The sequence below is a fragment of the Diceros bicornis genome, chromosome X (assembly GCF_020826845.1).
Source record: "Diceros bicornis minor isolate mBicDic1 chromosome X, mDicBic1.mat.cur, whole genome shotgun sequence".
NCBI lineage: Eukaryota > Metazoa > Chordata > Mammalia > Perissodactyla > Rhinocerotidae > Diceros > Diceros bicornis.
The window spans coordinates 73,930,815-73,943,593 of NC_080781.1; positions in this window are offsets into that span (position 1 = coordinate 73,930,815).

A 12,779-nucleotide genomic window follows, 5' to 3' on the forward strand; every position below is an offset into this window, starting at 1 on the left:
TAATGTTTTTATCAAATTTGGAAAGTTTTTGGTCATTATTACTTCAAATATTCTTTTTATCTTTTTCTTTCTCTCTCTTCTCCTTCTGGTACTCCTACTATGCAATCATTGGTATACTTGATGGTATCTCACAAGTCTCTTAGGCTGTGCTTATTTTTCTTCATTCTTTTTCCTTTCTGTTCCTCCATTGAATAATATCAATTAACCTATCTTCAAGTTCACTGATTCTTTCTTCTCTCTGCTCAAATCTGCTGTTGAGACCCTCTAGTAAATTTTTCATTTCAGTTATTGTACTTTTCTGCTACACAATTTCCATTTGGTTCTTTTTTTTATAATTTCTGTCTCCTTACTGATATTCTTTATTTGGTGATATATCATTCTTATAATTTCTTATATTTTTTTAGACCCAATTTCCTTTAGTTCTTTGAACATTTTATAACAACTGATTAAAAATCTTTGTCTAGTAATTCCAGTGTCTGTGCTTCCTCACAGATAAATTCTATTAATTACTTTTCCCCCCATGAATGAGTCTTACTTTCCTGGTTCTTCATATGTTTCATTTTTTATTGAAAAATGGACATTTTAAATAGTATATTGTGGCAACTCTGATAAACAAATTTCCTCTTTTCCCCAGGATTTGTCATTGTTGTTAGTAGCTGTTGTTGCTGGTGTTGCTGTTTATTTGTTTAGTGATCTTCCTGTACTAATTCTGTAAAGTCTTTATTCCTTGTCATATGCAGCCATTCAGGTTTCTTCATGGTTTGCTTAGTGCTTGGCTAATGATTGGACAGAGATTTCCTTAAGCTTCTGGAAATAATAGGTATCCCAGTCTTTGCCAAGGCACTCTCTGTCTGTATCAGTGCATGCCTTGTCAACTGCCTGGCTAATTGTTCAACTCTTCCTTATCTCTCATTACTTTCTTGTGTAGAGTCTCAAAATTATCAGTCATCCATGGGCGAGAGCTTAAGGCCTTCTCAGGTCGATCACGAGCATGCACACATTTGGGGGCATGTACATGGCATTCCAGAATCCCAGGATATGTTGGAGCTATTCAAAGACCCTATTGAAGTCTCATTCTCAAGCTTTTTCTTTTAAGCTTTTTGGTCAGTCTCTTTTTTTGCCCCAACTACTACTGCTGCCTCAGAAAGCTGTCATGCTCAACAATTTCCACTGATACATAGTGTATATTTTCTTTTAATCTTTGACCATATCCATTCATTTTAATGTTCCTGTAGGCATAGTGAACATATGATTTAACAATCTATTTTTCCCACTTAACATATTCCACATTTCCCTATATTTATACTATTTTCAAACTTAATTTTTTATGACTGCATAGTAATATGTTGAATTAATGTGAAATAGTTCCCTGAGCAGAAAATTTCTCTCTTCTTGGTCATTTAAGTTTGTTTCTGATTTTCACTACTGTAGTCAACTCCCTAACAATTTCCTTTGTACAAAGTGTTCTCCTTTGATCTACCTCTTGACTTTTTCTCATTCTGCCATTCCTTCTCTTCCTCCTCTTTCTTTTCCTTGTTTTCCTACCTTTGGATTATTTCCTTGGGGCATATTCACAGGATTGAGATCAAAGGATCAAAGGACATTATTGCCTTTCCTTGAATCATTTCCTCTTCTTTTAACCTGTCTAATAACCCAAAGACTTGCTTTACTGAAATACCTCACTTACCTGACAGACTTATCACAGTATCTAAGTTTATTTCAATGGAGTCAGAAAGTATCTAAATAGCCTCAGATCCAATATTTAGTAGGGTTTAAAGTGGTCATGATGTTATGCAGGCTGTAAGTTGGTAAGGGCAGAGTCCCAGGCACTCTATCAGCAACCAAATCACAGCATAACCTGTGTCCAATGTTTCTTCAGTCCATACGATTGGGGTTTGTTTTGAACCCAACTGTGTAGTTTGCCTTGTTGAGCATTCTAATTTCCTTCTAGGACATGAAACTTTCTTAGGAACCTATCTTTATGAGGTTTCTTTACACACTGTCTAGCCTGGGCTAATGCTTTCCTTGACTGAGGGGGTGAATCCTATTCTTCATTTCCCATGCTATTTATTAGTTGAAAAGATTTCCTGTAGGGACATTGGGAACCCTCCCATACACAGGATATATCCCTACCCCATTGAGTTGTTGCCTGCTCCTTGCCACATCTCATGGCTGGACCCTGTTTAGCAGATTGGATGCTCTCTGATATAACACTATTGACTTGCTCTTGATAGGGCCAGCCTTTGCAGCTAAATTAGTTTCCAAATTTTTGCTACACACAATTTCCACTTTCTCTACTACTTTTCTGTCCTCTATATTGTATATCTAGCTCCAAACTGACATCTAGGAAAAGTGTCTTCCTGGTATTTTGAGTTTGACTTATTTTACATAGTAATCCTTTTTCTCATTTTTATGAATAATTGCAATATATTATATTAAACCTATAATTTCTACTTCAAGCACTTCCAATAATAATTGAAAATGGCTTAAAATGAAAGTACACAAACATTGAATGTTACAAAATATCTTAGAAGAGATATCAAAAAGAATACGGAAAAATGGAATGGCGATAGTTACTGCTATTAAATTTTGCTCTGAGCATTCTTGCAGGAAAATTATAAAGAGAAACATGTTGGACCATTAAATTATTACCTGGTAATCTATTTTCAAACATATATTTGAAACAGATATTCAAGAAATTTTGAGGTTATGAGTTTGTTGCTGTATGCTCAATTGAAAATCCACAAATACACTGCCCAAGATATTTTTATTCCTTTCCTAATGTATATTAAGCAGACATTTTCTTCATTGCTGCTTCAAATTTTGCAGATTTAACTCATTTGATTGTACCTTAACGCTATGCATGCTCTCTCTCTCTCTTTGTGCTTCTGAGATTTGATCCAATATAAAAATAATCTGGATGCATGCTGCGGTTTAGGAAATATTGGCAAAATCACTATTCTATTTTACCCACTAGTGTCATGTAGTGGAAAAAAGTGGAAAATGTGGGTTTATACTCAAAAGTGTTTAGAAGCTAGTGACTAATCTTTTTATCTTCTTTCCAAATTATCATGGTGAATACATATTACTTTTTAAATGGAGAGAAATAAACCAAACTGAAGAATTTTTATGAAGATTAATATATGACCCATTTTCACCAGTTTTGTTTCCATCAACCATCATATTGAATCTGCATTTCATGTGATTTATAGTGTTTTCTGCTTTTCATAATGAAATTTTCTCTTTGTCTCTATGAGTAGAGAAGGCTTATACACTTTAAATTATGCAAGAATAGCCATAATTTATTGCGTATTTACAATGCATCATCTCATTTAATCCTGTAAGGTAATACTATTACAATCTTTGAAACCAAGCATGAAGAGGTTAAAAAATCTCCCCTGGGCTAGAAGAAGTTAGCAAAAACTTTGAGATAAGCTTTTCTAACTACAGCTGTGCATATTCAGCATAATCAACCGTTGTTTAAAACTAACCAGGTCTTTCTGTCCCTCCTTAGTATATGAGTGAGCTGTCTTTCCCAGGAAGCTAAGGTCCAGGCATCAAGATTCAGCCTCCTAAGGCCAAATGCAGGCTAAAGATGAAAACTAACCAGAAAATTCCAGACAGTCAAGGGAAAGAATTTCAGTCTTCAAGTTCAAATGCAAGCTGGTGGGAAGGTGCCAGCCAGCACATCCACATGCTCCCCTTCCCTTACCTAAAACCCCAGCACATGCTGTCCCACACAACCTTTAAAACTCTTTACCTCCCATCTTTCGGGGAGACGGGACAAATTTGAGAGCTCTCGTCTCCCGGCTGACGTCACCCAAAATAAAAACTCCTTGCCATAAGCCTGGTGTTCTAGTTTTATTTGGCCCCTCTTGTGTGGCGGGTAAAGGACCTGGGTATGTATCCGGTAACATCTCCGTTGTATACATGAAACCGAAGTTCATAGATCCTAAATGAATTCCCAGGGTCTCTAAGGTAGGAAGCTGCAGATCAAACACTTGAATCTCAATCTTTCTAGCTCCAAAGCAGATACTCTTAATAACTAGGCTGTGCTCATTCCTCTGGGTATGGTGTGAGGTTAGGGAGATAGAATAGGAAGCAATACCAATCTTTATGGAGGTGGAAATATAGATTGAAAAATGATATTCAACATTGTCATTTGTTTCATGGAATTTTTTGGCCAAAAATCAAGAGAGGCTTTCAGTCTCATTTCCAGTCATCTAATTAATTAATGTGTTCTTTTTGTAGGATAGCAAGTAAAACATTCAAATCACTAAAAGATAGACCTTGGTCATGAGAATTTTTAGGAAAATTCCTTAATTTCCAGGTCAACATAACCTGAAGTAATCAGATATTTTTCTCTCTGCTTTCTTTGTCCATGTATTTGTTTATCTTAGTGTTGGTCTTTCTCTGTCTAGCTTATCTCACTTAACGTGATACCCTCAAGTTCCATCTATATTGTGGCAAATGGGACTATTTTGTCTTTTTTATGGCTGAGTAGTATTCCGTTGTATATATATATATACCATATCTTCTTGATCCATTCATCAGTCAATGGGCACTCGGTTTGCTTCCACGTCTTGGCTTATGTTAATAACACTGCAATGAACATAAGGGTGCATAAGTCTTTTTGAATTGTTGATTTCAAGTTCTTTGGATAAATACCCAGTAGTGGAATAGCTGGGTCATATAGTATTTCAATTTTCAGTTTTTTGAGAAACCTCCATACTGTTTTCCATAGCAGATGCACCAGTTTGCATTCCCACCAGCAGTGTATGAGGGTTCCATTTTCTCCACATCCTCTCTAACGTTTGTTGTTTTCTGTCTTGGTAATTATAGCCATTCTAACAGGTGTAAGGTAATATCTCATTGTAGTTTTGATTTGCATTTCCCTGATGATTAGTGATGTTGAACATCATCATGTGCCTGTTGGCCATCCGTATATCTTCTTTGGAAAAATGTCTCTTTATATCTTCTGCCCATTTTTTGATTGGGTTGTTTGTTTTTTTGTTGTTGATTTGTATGAGTCCATTATATATTTTGGAGATTATCTCCTTGTCAGATATTTGATTTGCAAGTATTTTTTCCCAGTTGGTAGGTTGTCTTTTCATTTTGTTCATGGCTTCCTCTGCCTTGTAGAAGCTCTTTAGTCTGATGAAGTCCCATTTGTTTATTTTTTCTTTTGTTTCCCTTGCCTGAGTAGACATGGTATTCGAAAAGATCCTTTTAAGACCAATGTCAAAGAGTGTACTGCCTATATTTTCTTTTAGGAGTTTTATGGTTTCACGTCTTACCTTCAAGTCTTTAACACATTTTGAGTTAATTTTTGTGTATGGTGAAAGATAATGATCTACCTTCATTCTTTTGCTTGTGGCTGTCCAGTTTTCCCGACACCATTTATTGAAGAGGGTTTCCTTTCTCCATTGTATGTTCTTAGCTCCTTTGTTGAAGGAGCTGTCTGTATACATGTGGTCTCTCTGGTTTCTTAGCCCTCTAATATTGAGGTCTCTTCTCTTGACTGTTGAATTTGTTTGTGGACTCCAATCAGTCTTAGGAGTGGTTGACAATTACAAGTTTGCCCACAATCAAGGATCTTGGACACAATCTGGTAATCTACTTTTAATTGTTATACTCAAGAATATCAAATAACATCTAATTATAGCTCTTTTTTATTGAAATTGAGGAAGAGAAAGGTGGGATTTCTCTATTCTTTAACAGATATTTAGCAAGCATGCAAGAATTCTCGTAGTGTAAAATGTAAAGATGCAGAGAACACATGTTCCATTCCAGTTCCCTGTTATATGTTATATAAATTATGTCATAACAATAGAAATGCTTAAGACTTGCCTTAGGCCTTAGGCAAGGCTTACCTTGCCTCTCTAATGTCTATTTTCCAAATCCATATATTCATAGATAAAAGAAACATTATCATAAGGAAAACGGCAACAAAGTCACCACTGTCCTTCTGCCACATTATCTAAACATCCTTGCACACCACTCACTGATTTAATTGTTTTGGTAGTTATAGTTAATTCATTTTGAAATTTTGAGTAATAATAAAACAAATACAAGATTATTACGTTTAGCAAAAGAAGACATGATTTTTAAAAGATTAGGAAACTTTTTCTTTCTATTATACCTACACATTTTTTAACTTCAAAATATTTCTTCATTCTTGTCAAGTAATGCAATGGGAACACAACTGGAACTTTTGCTAAACCATGCAGGGAAAATAGATCTTTGAAATGGACCTTAGTCCTATGCTGAAATTGTATTTCAAGAATAAAAATGGTAAAGATTATATTTCCTATATTTACCATAAAACTCAAAATTGGAATTTTTCATAACTGTACGCATTAGTAAGCTACTTATTAGTACAAAGTTTTTCTAACACTAGGGTTTTTATTGGATGGCAACTTTTCCATGATAAAAAGATACCTAATCTCATGTAACAGTAACAGTAATAATCTACCATTTAAGCTATGGATGCCTACTATTTCCTTGATATAGTGGTTTCCATGCATTTTCTTTACAACAATCCCATTAGATGAGTGGGTATTACTATTACCCTTATTTTGTAGATGGGATAACTGAGGCTTCTGGAGGTTAGCTGACATCTCCAAAATCATAAGACTAGTAAATGATAGAATTAATATTTCAATATAGATCTATCTGCCTCCAAATGTTGTCTTCTTAACCACTACGCCACGTGAAATGCTTAACTTCTCAGGCTATGCAGCCTTGGAGGGAAAATGCCAGCAATATTTACTGAGAGTATGTGATGGATTACATTAATTGATTTTCCAATTTTGAACCAGGCTTGCATACCTGGAAAAAATCCTACTTGGTTATGGTGCATAATTCTTTTTGTACATTGTTGATTCAATTTACTAATATTTTATGAAGGATTTTTGCATTTGTATTTATGAGAGATATAGATCAGTAGTTTCATTCAGTTGTAATGTCTTTTTCTGGTTTTGATATTAGGGCAATGCTGGCCTCACAGAATGAGTTAGGAAGTATTCCCTCTGTTTCTACCCTCTGGAATAGATTATAGAGAATTGGTGTAATTCCTTCCTTAAATGTTTGGTAAAATTTACCAATGAACCCACATGGGCCTGGTGTTTTGTGTTTTGGAAGCTTATTAATTATTGCTTAAATTTCTTTAATATATATAGACCTATTCAGATTGTCTCTCTCTTCTTACATGAGTTTTGGCAGATTTTGTCTTTCAATGAATTTGTCCATTTCAACTAGGTTATCAAATTTGTAGCCATAGAGGTTTTCATAATGTTCTGTTATTATCCTATTAATGTTCATAGGATCTGTAGTTATGTCCCATCTTTCATTTCTAATATTAGTAATTTGTGTCTTCTTTCTTTTTTTTCGTAGTCTTGCTGGAGGCTTATTGATTTTAGTGATCTTTTCAAAGAACCAGTTTTTGATTTTGTTCATTTACTCTATTGATTTCCTTTTTTAAATTTCATTAGTTTCTGTTCTAATTTTTTATAATTTTTCTTCTATTTACTTTGGACTTAATTTGCTCTCCTTTTTCTAGTTTCCTAAGGTGGAAGCTTAGATTATTGATTTTAGATCTTTTTACTTTTTAATATATTCATTTGATGCTATAAATTTTCCTCTAAGCACTGCTTTCACTGCATCCCAAAAATTTTGGTAAGTTGTATTTTCATATACATTTATTTAAAGTTTTTAAAAAATTTTCTCTTGTGGTCCAGCCCTGTGGCGTAGTGGTTAAGTGCACATGTTCCACTGATGGCAGCCCAGGTTTGGATCCCAGGTGTGCACCAATAACTGCTTGTCAGGCCATGCTGTGGCAGCATCCCATATAAAGTGGAGGAAGATTGGCACAGATGTTAGCCCAGGTTCAATCTTCCTCAGCAAAAAGAGGAGGATTGGCATGGATGTTAGCTCTGGGCTGATCTTCCTCACACACACAAAAAAATTTCTCTTGAGATTTCTTCTTTGATGCATGTATTATTTAAAAGTATGTTGATGAAAGGCCAAATATTTTGGGGATTTTCCACCTGTTGTTCTGTTATTGATTTATAGTTTAATTCCATTGTGATTGAAAGCAGACATTGTATGATTTCTATTATTTTAAACTATTTAAGGTGTGTTTTATGGCCTAGAATGTGGTCTATCATTGTGAATGTTTCATATGAGCTTGAGATGAATGTGTATTCTGCTGTTACTGGATGAAGTACTCTATAGTTGTCAATTATATTCAGTTGATTGACGGTGCTGTCAAGTTCAACTATGCCCTCAGTGGTTTTCAGCCTTCTGGATCAGTTCATTTCTGATAGAGGGATGTTGACGTCTCCAACTATAATAATGAATTTTTCTATTTCTCCTTGAAGTTCTATCAGGTTTTTTCTTGCACATTTTGATGTCCTGTTGTTAGGTGCATATATTTGGGTCTTCTTTTTGATCCACTCTGACAATTTCTATCTTCTAATTGTTGTATTTAGACCATTAACATTTAAAGTGATTATTGATATACTTGTATTAACATTTACCATATTTACCATATTTAATATTGTTTTTTGTTCATTTCCCTTGTTCTTTGTTCTTACTTTTGTCCTGCACTCACCACTCTTTTTTTTCCAGTAACTTTATTGAGATCATAATGGTTTATAACATTGTGTAATTTCAGGTGTACATTATTATTTATCAATTTCTGAATAGACTTCAGCATACTCACACCCAGTAGTCTAATTATTGTCCATCACCAATACATATGTGTCCCTTTACCCCTTTCACCCACCACTTGACTCCATTCTCTTCTGGTAACTGCTAATCTCTTCTCTTTATCCACGTATTTGTTACTTTCCACATATGAGTGAAATCATGCAGCATTTGTCTTTCTCTGTCTGCCTTATTTCACTTAACATCGTACTCTCAAGGTCCATCCATGTTGTTGCAAATGGGACGATTTTGTATTTTTTTATGGCTGAGTAGTATTTCATTGTATTAGTGATTTAGAGGGTAAAAATATAGAAATGTTACAGGTGGAGGAAGAGACAGAAATAAGATTTTAAAAAAATGAAAGAATTCTTCCAGAAATATCCAACTCAATTAGGAAAAGTAACATAAGGATTATAGGTATTCCAGAGGGAGAAAAGAGGGAGAAAGGAGCAGAGAGCTTGTTCAAAGAAATAATAGCTGAGAACTTCCCAAACCTGGGGAAGGAACCAGATTTACAAATATATGAAGCTAAGAGAACTCCTGATTACATCAATGCTAAAAGACCTTCTCCAAGGCATATAATAGTAAAACTGGCAAAAGTCAATGATGAAGAAAAAATATTAAGGGCAGCAAGGCAGAAGAAAATAACCTACAAAGGAACCCCTAGGCTTTCAGTGGATCTCTTAGCAGAAACCCTACAGGCTAGGAGAGAATGGAACAATATATTCAAATAATGAAACACAAAAACTTTTAGCCAAGAATACTCTTGGGCCGGCCCCGTGGCTTAGCAGTTAAGTACTTGCGCTCCGCTGCTGGTGGCCCAGGTTCGGATCCTGGGTGCGCACCGACGCACCGCTTCTCCAGCCATGCTGAGGCCGCATCCCTCATACAGCAACTAGAAGGATGTGCAGCTATGACATACAACTGTCTACTGGGGCTTTGGGGGAAATAAATAAATAAATAAAATTATAAAAAATAAAAATAAAAAAATAAAAGAATACTCTATCTAGTGAAACTTTCCTTCAGATACGATGGAGAAATAAAAGCTTTCCTAGGTAAACAAAAGCTGAGGGAATTCATCACCACTAAACCTCCCCTACAAGAAATAATTAAAGATGCCCTCACACCACAAACAAAAGGGCAAAGACCTACAAAGCTTTGAGCAAGGAGATAAATAGACAGACAAAATAAGAAAACTGCAGCTCTCTCTCAGAACAGGGAAGCAAATACTCAAGAGTAAAATATAAAGGGAAGGAAAACATCAAAAGTAACTATAAGCACTTCAACTTAGTCACAAACTCGCAACATTAAAAACAGAATAATTTCTTCATTCATTCTTTTTTTGCCCTTTGTTGTTTTAATTGAAAATTATATATGATTTAATTTACTTTTCTTTCTAACATATCAATTATACTTCCTTTCTTTACTTAAAAATATTCCTAATTGCTAACTTCCATTCTTTGCATCATTGTTTCCATTGATTTCACTGATACATAAACATACATGAGCATATATTTATACATAAGCATACATAATTGAATACATTGTTGCTGTACTGTTACCCATTAATTAGGAATAAGAAAAATAAAAGATTTTATTTTATTCCTTCTCCAATGCTCTTCCTTTCTTTATGTAGATCTGAGTTTCTAACCTGTATCATTTTCCTTCTCTTTGAAGAACATCGTTTAAGATTTCTTGCAAGACAGGTCTACTGGCAACAGATTCTCTCAATTTTTGATTGTCTGAGGAAGTCTTTATTTCTTCTTCACCTTTCAAGATAATGTTGCAGAGTACAGAATTCTAGGTTTTTTTTTTTTCTATCAACTCTTTGCATATTTCACTCCACCCTCTTCTTGTTTGCATGGTTTCTGTGGAGAAGTCAGATGGAATTCTTTTCTTTGCTCCTCTATAGATAAGATGCTCTATTCCTCTGGCTTCTTTCAATATTTTTTCTTTATCCTTGATTTTCTGAAGTTTGAATATTCTATGCCTAACTGTAAGTTTTTTGTCATGTGTCATTCTCGGTGTTCTCTGAGCTTCATGGATCTATTGAATTAATGTGTGACATTAATTCTCCTCATTATTCTTCATTATTTTTTCAAAAACTTCTTGTGTTCTGTTCTCTATTCTGCTTCTTGTATTTCTATTATGCATATGTTACATTTTTGTAGCTGTCCCACAGTTCATGGATATTGTGTTCTGTTTTTTTTTTTTTTCAGTCTTTTCTCTTTTGCTTTTCAGTTTTGGAAATTTCTATTGTCATATCTTCCAACTCAGAAATTCTTTCCTCAACTGTGCCCATCATACTAATTAGCCCATCAAATGCATTCTTCTTTTCTGTTAGTGTTTTTAATCTCTAGCATTTCTTTTGAATTGTTTCTTAGAATTACAGTATCTGTTCTTCCACATTGTCTACTTTTTCCTTTAGACTCCTTAGCATAATAATCATAATTGTTTTCAATTCTCAGTGTAATTCTAACATCTCTGCCACATCTGAGTCTGGTTCTGATGCTTGCTCTGTCTCTTCAAGCTGCGTTTTGTGCCTTTTAGTATACCTTTTAATTTTTGTGAAAGCCATACATGATATACTAGGTAAAAGAAATGGTACTAAATAGGGCTTGGGTTGTATAATGGTAAGGTATTTGTGGAGGGAAGCAGTCTATACTTGTATGGTTAGGTCGCAGTCTTTCAGTGAGTATGTGTCTCTGGGCCAAGCAGCTCACAAGTATTTATCAGTTTCTTCTCCCTCTTAGGTGGGGCAGGATGGCTAGCATGGGCGGAAGTTGAGTATTTTTCTTCCCCCTTGTAGAAGAATACAGACGACTGGAGTTCCTCCAGGTCAGCTAGTCTCCCAATAGCTTAGGCTCTGGTAAAATAATTTCTCTTGAGGACAGGCTTTGTTAAGAACAGAATGCTGTGGTGTCTTTCAAAATAGTTACATTTGAGAAGTCAAGATGGCGGCATAGGCAGACTCTGAACTCAACTCCTCCTGCGGACACAGCCAATTTACAACTACTCGTGGAAAAATTACCCCTGAGACAGAACTGAAAACTGGATAAGAGGAACTTCTGCAACAACGGACAATCCTAACTGAGGTAGAAGAGGCAGAAACTCCCTTCTGGAGAGGAAAAACGCCGCCTTCACAAGCCGCAGTGCCTCACGGCTGCCCGGGAGCAGCCCACAGGTACGCAGCCCTCCCTGGAGGCGCGGGGCCCTGAGCAGGGGAGCGCCCCTGCTGTGGGCATTGTGTGGACCCAGCACAATCGAGACAAGTGGCATAATATCTGACTTTGCCTGCTACTAAAACACTGGGGAGTACCCCCAGAAAAGCTGGTTCACAAAGACATTAAAACTGGCTCTTAAAGAGCCCATGGGCAAAATCACCTGTTCAGAAAGCAACCTAAAATCACCAGAAAGAAAGGTGCAGAGTGCTTTGCTGAAAAGAAACTCACCTAATAGGCCCTGAGTGCAACTTGGTGAGAGGTGAGACCTCTCCAGGGACTGGGACATTGGTGGCGGCCATTGCTGTGGCCTGGTGTGGGCGTGCTGACACAGACGCCATTGGAGTTCTCCCTGAGGCCTGCTAGCCCAGGGTCTGCCCCACCCGCTAGAGAACCAATTTAATCCAGCTCAGCCAGGGCAGGCAGCCCACCCTAGAGACTGGCCCCACCCAACAACAAGCCCTCAGGCAACTTGTGGGCCTGCATAGATTGGTGACTGGATTCTCTGCAGCCTGGCAACTGAGCCAACGTCAGTGGGGCAGGGCGTGCACAAGGAGTGGGTGGAGAGTGTGGGGTGGCGGTGGAGTGTGTGGGGCTCCTGCCGTGGAGAGACTGGGTCCGCTTTGGGAGGTAGGGGCACGCACATGGGGCAGGACTGTGTTGACTGTGTGTGTGGACCTGTGGGCAGCAGGGCTTGTCAGCTGCAGAAAATTTGTGCTTCTCAAAGACCCACATAGGGGGTTTGCCCCATCTTTCAAAGCCTGAAACAATTGAGTGCTCCTGTGCCTGAGGCCAGCCTCACCCAGCTGCAATCCTCATAGAACTGACAAGAGACCTAAATCCGGGAGG